The 10,868-nt window shown below is 38.2% G+C and overlaps 1 protein-coding gene across 2 annotated transcripts in view; it reads left to right on the forward strand.

The window, feature by feature from the left end:
- Positions 1 to 3,650: 3,650 nt before the first annotated feature.
- Positions 3,651 to 10,868, forward strand: part of rab27a (RAB27A, member RAS oncogene family) — a 20,604-nt gene continuing 13,386 nt past the window's right edge. The window contains exon 1 of one of the 2 annotated variants that reach the window (XM_005741656.2): positions 3,651 to 4,047. The gene's annotated coding sequence lies outside the window, so the exon portion shown is untranslated. Of the gene's footprint in view, positions 4,048 to 4,550; positions 4,623 to 10,868 lie in introns of those variants that run through there. The other variant, XM_005741657.1, reaches the window with a different exon arrangement.

A 10,868-nucleotide genomic window follows, 5' to 3' on the forward strand; every position in this document is an offset into this window, starting at 1 on the left:
GTGTTCTGACACCTCTGTCAGAGAGCCTTGGTTGCCCATGCCTCTGTCACTAGTTCACTACTGTTCCTTCCCTGGACTACTTTCAGATACTGACCACCAGAGATGTGCAGCAATGTGTTACAAGTACAATTAATGCAATTACATTTTTTTTCAAGTAACGAGTAAAGTAAGGGATTACTATTGCAAAAAACTAATTAGATTACTCTTACCTTCCCATGAGCATGCTGTGTTACTGCATTACTAAACCATTTTGTTTGTGAGTGTGACAATGACATACGAATGTGCGACGTCCATGGTAACAACAGAAGTGTGTAGATCAACAGTCGATAATATAGAGTGTGGGAGACAGTATGACAATACTGCATTTAAAGCTTGGAAGTACTAACATTACTTTGAGTTTGATTCTGTAAAAAGTGACAAAAACATTAGCGTCCACTGTACACTCTGTGTGGGAAGAAAATGTGTTTCTACAGTGTAAAAATTAAACTTGAGCAAGCACCTAGCAAACCGACATGGCAATGTGAAATTCACAGACAAGGCCCCGGATCCCCCCGCTGACATGACTGCTGTGGCACCGGACAAAGGTCAGACGGCTCCACTCCTGCTAGAGAGATGAAAATAGATTTAAAAGCGACAGGACTTAATGCAGCAGAATCTTTGATTGTATTTATTTTGCTGTGTTTTACTTGCATCTATTTGAAAGAGTGAGTATAACCACAAGAAATAATTTTATTTTATATGCCAGAATATCCATCCATCCATCCATCTTCATCCGCTTTGTCCGGGGCGCTGCCCCCGCGACCATTGCTCTTCGACCCCAGAATATGCAGGCATATATAAGTCGAAGAGCAATGCATATAATTAAATTTTTGTTTGAATCAATATTTATAAAGTTAAAATATTAAAACTTACCAAGCAACATTGAAAAAAAGAATTTTTCAATTGATTCAAAATTATATGATGGATTATGCCAAAAATAGAATTGGGCTTAAAGGTCTATTATTATTATTATTATTATTATTATTATTATTATTATTATTATTATGATGTCATATCTTACATTGTGTCATATTTTTGAGAAAAATATTCCTTTGAAACTCAAGCCCTGACAGGAAGTTAAAAAAAAAAACCCAACAACTTCACCTGCTCATGTGTCCCATAATATTAGCTTAGGTATTATGTCAAAATATGTTTGCTTTTTCGGTGGGATTTTTTTCTTTTTTTTTCTTTTTTTCTTTTTTTTTCTTTTTTTGTGTGTGTGTGTGTGTGTGTGTGTGTGTGTGTGTGAGCAAGTAACTCTACGCTCCTGTAGGTGGTGCAGTGCAGTTTTCTTCTCAGCGTAGAAGAAGAATGTCATCCTGCTGTAACTGACTGTCCTGCTTGTTCTTTCTTCTGTTTTTTATCTCCTCGGGTTTTTATCTTTGTGCGTCTGCTCCGCAGTTACAAATACATCGATCAAAAGGCTTCCTCGGTGAGCTATGAAAGTTACAAATAATTTTTAAATAAATTTTTTTTACATTTCAAATGTTCCCAGCTAGAAGGTGAACACACTGTGAAGCTAGCGATCGGCCTCTTCTATTATCCGATATGGATTTTTCAAAATAATAGTATACATATAGTTAGTTTTCCAGAGGAAAAAAAAAGCACTGAGCGGTGGTGCAAACGAATTTGCTAAGACCTAAAAAGACTTTTCACTTTCCTCACATTTTTGTGCCTTTGTGGTAAAGAGATGAGTGATTTCACTACTGTTTTCACATGTTTCAAAGCTGTGTGCTGGACTGACTTGAGCATTTAAAGTGTCTTATAACTCTTTTGTTGTTCTTTTAGGTTCACTATTGGGAAATCCTAATTTTTTAAAAGAATAATAAATCATGTTTCGAAGAAGACTGCCTTTCACACAGTTAGCCTTTGCCACGATGCTTGGAGTTGCCGGTGGAATTTACATCTACAGACCTTATTTCGAGACTGTGCCAAAGACATCCGGAGAGCAGATCCAGGACAAGCCAAAGAAAGAGAATGAACTGGACTGAACGAGTTCGAGAAGGCAGGAGGCTGCTGGACTGGAGGCCAAACAAAAAGACAAGATCACCATGGATTAAGTCATACTGATTCCTGCTGTTTGTGATTATAAATTTACAGAATAAATATTTAATAATTTCATGTTCTCATATCTGTTTCAGAATGACTTCTAACAAAATTAGTTACTCATCAGTTTCTTAAAAAGAAAAGTCTTTTCCTTACACTCTAACAGTTGTCTGTAGGAGGTATCTCTCATATGAGTAAATGCTGTTACCCATGAGACTGTGAGCCCATAAAGCTTAGACATAACTTAAATTGATCAAACATTACTAAAAGCACTGTAACAGCCCTCTAGTTGTCCTTAGTTGCCCTTGCTGAGTGTTATAAAGTGCCACATTCACGTGTAGACATCTGCAAAGAGAAAATGAGGTTTGTGGTTCTCAGAAGCCTGAAAACAGGTCACATTTTGTTCTGCCACATGAAATACATTTGTGTCTCTTCATGGAATAAATGAACTAACAATGCAACTATATAAAAAAAATATATATATATACATTTGTAATTCATTCAATTATCATTAATTATAAGCACTATATAAACAAAACCATGGTTGAAGGGAGACCTCGAGTGGAATAACCTCTGATATCTGATAGGCCCCCACACTGATATCAGTGCAGTGTGCCCAGATCAATTTTTTTGTAAAAAAAAAACAAAACTCAACACAGGTGCCTATTTGAACTACACCAGGTCTGTCAAAGATGCAGTTCTAGACTTTTCCCATTTCCTGTGCTTCTAACAGAAAACCACAAAGAAACACAAAAATATGACTGTTTTTTTTAAACATCTAAACAATTAAGTGATCAGAACTATGTAATTACTTCCCCCAAATGTAATAATATATAGCCTACACAGAGTTTTAAAAAGGTTTTACCATTTTATCAACTAACATGTGCTTCATAGCTTCAGACAAGTGATTTCGTATAGAATTACTCATTCAGCAATCATTTTCAGGGGACCAGCTACATTATGAATACATATTGCCAACATAGAAGTGGTTACAATGTTTTCACCATTTACAGAAATAAAAACTATTCACCCCTAAGAATTGCATCTTTCAGGGATTGAACTCAAGAGTGTCACTGACAGCACTACACTGTTCCAATCCAAAGACTGGGTAGGGTCCTCATCATGCTCTCTTCTGTATACTTTGAGTCATAAGATAGAACCATGACTTAAATGTGTAGTTGAGCTAGGTATTTATATATCTATATCTAACAGTAATCACAGAATTCTTACTTTTGTTTTAAAGAATGTCAGAATTTTAATTTAAAAAAAAGGCAGAATCCTGACATTAATCCCAGAATTCTGACTAAAAATTTAGATCTCAGAATCCTGAGATTATTGTCAGAATTATAATAAAGAAAAGTCAGAATTCGTAATTAATGTCAGAAAAATTATTTTAAAAGATCAGGATTCTCATGTAAAAAGTCTGACTTTCTGTTGGTTTTTTAATATCCTGCATTACATATACTTATGTACCATGCCCCCCTGCCTGTTGTTCGTGGGACCCCTTTGTGCCCGCTACTTTAAAAAATCCTGGAAACGCCCCTGCGCTGAATATCGCGTAATTAAAAAGTGCCTCAAAACGAGCACATGGCGTAGTTACAGTTTGCATTGGCACGGTTATCACTCCGCCGTATGTAGTTATTAGAAAATGTGACGTTTCCTGAGGAGGTATCGTGTGTCAGTTGAAGCAGTGCGGTCTGGTCCGGCTGTGTGTTGTAACTGCCGTTTCCTTCAGCTGACGTTAGCCGTGAGGAGGAGCTGTTTCTCAGCACGACCACACCGACCGAGTTACCACGGCTGCTCACTGCTGATGAGGCTGCTCTCATGTCGACTAAAAGGCCAGCGGCGACGGACAAAGTAAAACTTTCATTTCCCAACTTTCCCTAAAGTCTTCAGGGGCCACTTTTTTAGCCACATTTTTTAAGACGCGACAAAGCGCCCAGCAGCAACGCCCCGCGGCGGGTGAGTATACTCCAGGAAATATAAATCGAAGAAACCAGCCTGTAGCATCTGTCTGCAGTTAGCAAGAAAACTTTTACCTCGCTCGAATATGTTGCTTTGGGACTGCTTGTGTTTGTGTGTGGTTAAAGTAAAGGAGCGCTGGCGTGGGGAAACGTTTTAGCACCTGCTTTATCCTCTCCTCAAATAGCCAGATAGAGCTCGTAGCTTTCTCTACACTTGCTCGATAATTGAGCAGACTGTTGAAACGTGTGAAACTCTGGCTGTCTCCAGCTCTTATCACACTTCTCTGCCATGCTTAGACCAAACTGGTGGCAGCAGTTTGTTTGACAGAGGAAGCTGCCATGCAGTTCTGCCTTCTTCACAGGATCTATGTTAAGGGTTTTTTTTGTTTGTTTTTTTATTTTTTTAAATAAGTGATTATTTCTTGCCTAACAAGTCACGTGATCAGAAGTGACACACACGAGGACCAGCTGATGATTATTAGATTCTATCGGCCTGTTTTCGGTTAATCGATTGGAGCGTGGCAATGGGTTTTGTGCGCCTCTGACTGCCTGCTGCTGATAAGTCCTCACAAGGTATTTTAATGACTAGATCGTTGATGCAGGACCTCCATATCCAGTCAAATACATCACTTGTGTAGGACTCTTTTTCTTTTCTTTTCTTTGTTTTTTTTTTTTTTTTCTTGCCTATTATGCTTGAGGTTTATGGTACTGGCACATCCGGATTTTCCCAAGGAGCTGCCTCCTTCTGTTTTGGACAGCTGCCCAGGGTGGGTCTTCCACTTTAGCTTTGACAAATGATTAAAGCTGCTTTTTGTTTGCATGGATGGCAGCCTGACAGGAATGGCCTCTAAATCCATTCCCATGCATATCAAGGTACAGCCCTGAGATCTTTTAGGGTATATTATACAGCTTTTTTTTTAAAGATTTCTTTCTAGACAGCTCTGGACAAGATGTGAAAAAACAAGACTAAATTAAGGTCAAACAACATGGCAGAGGTATGACATGTGTGATAACAAATGTGATAAGAAAGCTATCAGAAAAGTTTTCAATGTTGTCATTTAAGGACCTTTTTTAAAGAAACAACATAGATTAGTTAAAGCTGCCGCTTAACAATTTTAAAAACCTATAAAAAAGCTTTCCACCATCAGTGCTATGTCTCATCGCAGTTTGTGAAATGGTCTTAACCTCTAATCTGTTTTTGTCTTCCTGGTAACACTTTTCCCACACTTCTTAACATGTCCCCAAATACGAATTTTCCTCTGTCCAGTCTTGCATGTAATGCTGTAATAACAACAACCTCTGCATAGCTTTTTTTATGTTGACTATATGGAAGCCTGTTTATTGATTTTTTTTTTTTTTTTTCAGTGGCATAATTTTTTTGTCATCTATCAGTCAATCTTTTGAGTTGGGCATGGGGTGGGCGACATAAACGATATACGATAGAAACGATATAAATTTGGCCAACGATAGAGATTTTGACTATACCGCTCTACTGTGATAGCGCATGTTGATGATGTCATCAAGCTGCTCCTGTTTTGGTCGAAAGCATCACAGCGGCTAAAACCATTATCATCTGCAAATTATGCCGGGCGACAGTCATAGCAAAGAGATGAAGCACTTTTGAAATATGGGGAAAGCCAGAAACTGCACTTCCTCCACTTCTGTAACATTGATTCATTACTGTTGAATTTTCTCGCAGCTGCCCTATTCCCATGTTGTTGCAGTATATTAATAACTAACCTTGTATTGTGGATGAATAATCACAGTTGTTCTCCTGACTGAAGTTTGCCCCGTGTATAGCATCCTGCTATGCGATTGCATTTGTCCCTAACCACCAGAATCCCTCACGTTAACTTTTATCGAGTGGAAAAAAAGTTAGCTGTGTCGCTAGCAATCACATAGCACAACATTATATACCAGGTAGTCCAACTTCAGTAACCCTGCAAACGCCACTGCTGTTTAGTTTTCTGTCTTCATTTATGTTGGAAGTGATAGAAGAGCTGTACGTTTTAATTAGTTTCAAAAATCTCTCAGTTCATGCGTACATGTTAGTTTCAAAGTCCAGCTGACTGATGAAAAAGTGACATCTCACCTTCATGAGGACAAACAAACTACTTCTTTGGGACTGTTTCACATTTTTCTATTAGACTGTGTTGTCGATGCAGACAATATAATACATGCACAAACGAGAGTAATTTTGAAGCTGGTGACAGATCATCCTAGCTGATAGAAAGGTGGAATATCAGGTTAGATTAGGAATGCAGGTGTACCACAGATAAAGATGTTCAGATGCAGTTGTTTTAAAGCAAAAGCGTGATGTTTTGTTTTTTTTTTTTTTTAGCTTCCATTGGGGTAAATTGGTTAAATCTATTTTTATTTATTTTTTAGTTCACAGCACCATAAAATATACAAAAATAAATATAGCCTAACACTTAATTTAGGTTATAGAATGGGGTCTCAACATTGGTTTGCTGTGCAATTTAAAGTTTACTAGAACTGTAACAATTAGACAACCAAAAATTATTTAAAAACTATTCAGATAATTAAATATGCTTTTTTTTTTTTTCCCTAAATCTCGTTTCTAAGCTTCCAAATTTTGAATATTAAGCACACCATCAACAAAACAAATGTCATAGTAATCCTCCTTCATTTATAAAATGAAGTTGTTAGTAATGACACCATCCATCTATCGGCCCGTCCAGCCAACCCTGGATGGGTCGCCAGACTGCTACATAAAGGGGCAATTTAAGCACCACCCATTATCCTAACCTGCATGTCACCTTTTGCCCTAATAATGAGATAAATGTACTTAAATCCAGCAACAGGCTTAGTTCCCATCTATGGAGGCATTTCATACCGGCTCCATAGTGTAGTGGTTAACACACTTGTGTTACATGTGACAAGTACAGTTACAAGTTCCCTGGTTTGAGGCACAATTCCAGCCTCAGGAGTCACAAGCTTGTAGTGCCAATCCCAGTCTCGGGGATTAAATGGGAGGGTTTGAGGGTGGAGCCATTAGACAAGTATAACATGAATTACAACTTGTATGTCGTGTCTGCACTATGTGTCTTTACTCTTATTTTAGGTTGTGCAGTGGTTAGTACTGTCACCTCACAGCAAGAAGGGTAGTGGTTCTACTGGCTGTCTGAGGCCTTTCTGTGGGGAGGTTACACGTTTACCCCGTACCTGTGTTGGTTTTCCCCAGACAGTATGGCTTCCTCCCACAGTCCAAAGACACACAAGTTATTAAAATGGTTATTGGTGGACCTCTGAGTCTCGGCAGCACTTGGATTCTTACACTGCAAGTAAAGAGTTCAGATCTCCTACATGAAGCCAGCATGTAATACGTTTATTTTAGAGCGGTGTACATCCAGTGAACGAGGAGGACCCTTGGTGTTATTGATTATGAAAGATTTGCATTTTGTAAGGCAGTAACAAGGACATGACTGCTGCTGCTTCTTCTTTTTGATGCTCACAGCTCATGTTTTCTTGCCTAACACAAGAGATCATACTGTGCTATCAGAGCATTCTTTTCACAGCTATACTAGGTTTGTGAAGTGCTGTATGACTGTGCAATTTACCTCAAACTTTACATTTTAGAACAGTGCCACGCATATCATGTAATGCATTTTCTTGATGTATGATGATGTGCCATTTTTTTGTACTTAAATGAAACGCAATAAGAACGTCTCTGATTAGCTGATAATAATCTGCAGAAATGTGCTGACACAATCTTCACTGTGGTTTTGCTCGACTGTGTCACCGTGACCTGTTTTAGCCTAAGCACATTTCGTATATTGGCTCAAGCTTTTCCGTCAATTTAAAAAGAAAAAAACAAACAACATAAACAGGGTAGGTTTTTTCTTTTCTTTTTCTCTTTAGTAACATGTGGTCCTGTTATCTTTAGGTACATAGTTGCCAGTTTGCTATATGGTAGCAGGAAAAACCTTCATTAAAAAAGAATACTAATGCTAATAATGAATAAATTCTTTAGTGTATCTTCGTAGATGAAGTATATTGGCCCATTTTCTGAGCACTAAAAACAGTAACTGGTCTATTTGTAAAACTGGCTGCAAGTCCTACAAGGTTAATCCAGTGCTTTTATTAAAACCATCGATTTAAAACTGAAAGTTTTTTTCCTCTATTACAGAGTACTTTTTGACTTGTCATAAATGAAGAAGCACATTTTTCAGTTTCTTTTCCAGTGAGCCACAATACAAGGACTTTAAACTCCTTTAGATAAACATGATTTTTATTAGTGAACATTTTAACAAATGTAGTAATTAGGTTTAAATTATATAATTACTTTTCCAACATTTTGCTGAGGATGAAACAAAAAAGAAATGCTGTAATAAATTCTACTTTAAAGGCTGTAAAGGCTCTCTTGGAAAGAAGAAGGACAACTACTGTCTAAGCGAAAACCCTTAGTGATCCCTCATGTGTCAGAAGTATCGGAACAGCTAAGACACATTTTTCTCTAAACACCACATCTCTGTGGCTTTCGAACCCAGAAATAAGCGGCACCAAAAATTGCTCCACCCCAAGGATCCGGTCCCCTGGCACAAACAGAGTAATGTAGTGTACGCTGTTAAGTGCCTGGAGGATTGCTCTGATTTATACATCCGGGAAACCAAACGACCTCTGGCTAAGCGGATGGCACAACACAGAAAAGCTAACTTGTCAGGCCAGGACCCCATGGGCTATTTACACCGACAGATCAGTGGACACTCTTTCAATGATGAGGATGTAAACATCCTGGACAGGAATGAACACAGGGGGATGTCAAGAAGGCCATTTACGTGAAAAGAGAAAGATAATCTCTGAATCAAGGAAGGGGCCTAAGGGTATATCTTTCATCATCTGCATCACCAATGCTGTGATTGCAGCCATTCCTCAACTCTGTGAATAGTACACATGGTTACTGATTAATGGTCTTTGATCAGTAGTTGTTGATCAATGTTCATGACAATTTGCATATTAATGATCAAGAAACTGACCTCACAGCCCATGTTTGTCAGTGGTGCTAGTTTCAGTCATTGTGCAAATGTACTGTTTGTAAGATTGGAGAAACCTGCAGTCAGCTGAGACTGAAGGGGTCACTTGGATGAGTGACAAAACATTTCTCGCCCAGATACCCGAAATCAGCTTTTGGGGTAAAGGCTCTAGTGTTTACTTCTTGATTAAACTATTTAGATGGTTTTGTAGCCACTTTAGTTGTTGATCTACATGCATGTGAGCAGTTCAGCCACACTTCAAAATTTACATAATTTCCAAATATTTGGGACACTGATTAAAAGATAAATAACAAGCAGTGTGCAATAATTCATATTTACACTTTATACCCAAGTAAAAATACTACAAAGAAGAAAAATTATGCAGAATTTCAGTTGCGTGCTAACACGTTTCAGAAACAACACTTTTCCCACTGTGTTGCATCACCTCTTTAACAACACTAAGTATATGGAAGCTGAGTGAAACAGTTTTACATTGTTGCTTAATTCAGCAGTTGCTTAACAGTTTGTAGCCCTCTTTGTCATTTGTTTATTGTTATGTAATGCACTATTGGGTGGCCAGTATGGACTGCTGGCAGGGCAGTTTAGTACCTGAACTCTTACCACAGAATGGTGCTGTTGAAATATGTGGCCTGCTGCCTTTTGCTGGAAAAGATTGCATCTGTACACATACTGTTCCAAAGTCACTGTAAGTATATTGTTTGGCATTAATGGTGCCTTCACAGGTGGGCGAGTTGCCCAATGTGTGTGCTCTAATGCCTTCCATAACATCACAGATCCTGGAAAAGGATTTAATTGGTCAGGCTACGGGACAGTTTTCCATTCAGTCCACTTTAAATTAGCCTGAGCCCAGAGAAGTTGGTGTGTTGTTTGCATTTGTTTTGTCTTTGCATCGGTGGCTACAGCGAGGAGCCATGCTCGCTGATGGTAGCTTTCAGAAGCGCTTCTGAGGAGATTTCTCAGTATTTTAAACAAGGTGTGGAAATACCACAATTTTTTTCCCAGTATTACGCTATAACATTTCTAAACTACTTCTTACAGTTTTTCACAGAGTGAACTCCATCCATCCTGTACAAGATGCTCTATTTCTTCTCGTTGTGTTTTTTTGTGGGCCCTATCTGGACTTTTTTTTTTTTTTTTTTACAAACCTGTTTCTGACCTGAAAAAAGTTAAAGGATTACACTAGTTTTTGCTTTGATGTGATGTTGTGGTGTTTTAATCGGTTATATGGTTTAAATGTTTATGTGGAAATGGAGTGGCAGTTAACCCCCAACAAGGAATTCATGAAACCTCACAGTAGCATTTAAAGTGTGCAGTTTGCCCTCCTGTTTCTTACAGAACTGCCTGTGCTTGGACTCACGCAGAGACTTTTCTGCATGTTTCAACGTGCTAAACTTTTGGTACCTTCACACCAGTCATTAACTTTTTTTTTTTTTCTTGGCATCTCATAGGCCAACTACAGGGTTTAGGGCTCTGGCCTGAAAGTTTTCTAAAGGGCAAAAACAGCCCCTCCTCCATGTTTCTCTGTAGGCTTAGTGTAGTCCTATAATCTTGTTGGAGTTCTTTCCCTGGATTTCTCCAGACAAATTTTCAACCATCACATCCATGTAGGTCGAATTTAGACTACAAAAGGTTATGTCTGTTTTCTTATGTTTTATTTGAAATTAATCTAAGCTGTCATATTTAGTGTTGGGTAAGTTACTTTAAATTAGTAACTTAGTTACTTTTGATAGAAGTAACTAGTAATATAACTAAGTTACTTCAAGTTACTCGTTACTTTCAAAGTAACTAGTTACTAGGGAAAGTA

The sequence above is a fragment of the Pundamilia nyererei genome, unplaced genomic scaffold (assembly GCF_000239375.1).
Source record: "Pundamilia nyererei isolate P.nyererei 1_Seehausen unplaced genomic scaffold, PunNye1.0 scaffold00112, whole genome shotgun sequence".
Lineage (NCBI taxonomy): Eukaryota > Metazoa > Chordata > Actinopteri > Cichliformes > Cichlidae > Pundamilia > Pundamilia nyererei.